Consider the following 1178-nt stretch of genomic DNA (forward strand, 5'->3'; position numbering starts at 1 on the left):
CCACGAAAGCTTATGCCCAAATAAATTTGTTAGTCTCTAAGGTGCCACAAGCAGGGCTGGCTTTGACCCGCAGGGCCTGACTAGAATACTCGGCGGCAGTCTGGGGCTTCAGCGGTGGGGGGGGGTCCACTCTGGGTTTTCTGCAGCACTGAAGGACCCCCTTGGCCACCAAAATGCCACCGAAGACCCCTGGAGTGGGGCCCCCTTAGGCGTAGGGCCTGATTCGGGGGAATCGTGTAAAGCCAGCCCTGGACACAAGTACTCCTCATTCTTTTTGCTGATACAGGCTAACACAGCTACCACACTGAATAAAAGTGGAGTTCTCTACTCTCTCCTCGCATCACAACACTGCTGTCCTTTTCCCCTGCTCTGCTTATGCCAACAAGTTTCTCCCTTTGTATCTCTGGAGTCTCGTCAGTTGCCTTTATTAAATAAAACTTATCTGAACTTTTCTCAGCACTGCAGAACCAACACAACTATAGGAATGAGCTGAATTTTTTTTTTGGTTCATACATCAAGTATTAACTAGGGCCCAAATCGAACATGACTCTACAGAAAAGACCCCCGTGCCTACAGTGACTCCCTTATTTCCTTCAGTGGTGCTCTGTGTAGATGGGAGGAGGTCCACCTACAACCCTCAATCAGCTAATAGGATTGAAGCCTAAAGTCTAATGGCAGAAACTTTATTGTTGGTGACGCATGAACAGGGCTGCTGGTGTAGTTGGGGTGCTGAGAGCCATTGAACCAAACTGTAAACCCTGTATATAATGGAACTCACTTCAAGTCAGGGGGTGTAGCAGTAGCCCTAGTTCCTGCACCTATGTGTATGAACAAGGAGGACCACAGCTTGCCTTTCAGAGCCCAGCTTCAGGTGGCTGGGCTGCAACTCAGTAAAACTATCACTTTAGTTGTAAACAGAGCAGATTTGCTACATAAATCACTCAGAAACTAATGTTATTTTGGCTAGAGAAGAGTCACATTCTTACTTATTAGACAGGCAGAACTCTATTGGGGAGGGAGGAAGAGAAAAGGTCTTATCACAAGAAAACTATATGCCGGGAAACTTGATTCTCTCAAGAATCTTTTAAGTGGGAGTGTTGTATGTGTGTTTGTTGGGGCAGTGTCATATGCATATAGTGGTTTATTGAATGGCATATGTTAGAGGAAACAAAGCACAC

The sequence above is a fragment of the Gopherus flavomarginatus genome, chromosome 4 (assembly GCF_025201925.1).
Source record: "Gopherus flavomarginatus isolate rGopFla2 chromosome 4, rGopFla2.mat.asm, whole genome shotgun sequence".
Lineage (NCBI taxonomy): Eukaryota > Metazoa > Chordata > Testudines > Testudinidae > Gopherus > Gopherus flavomarginatus.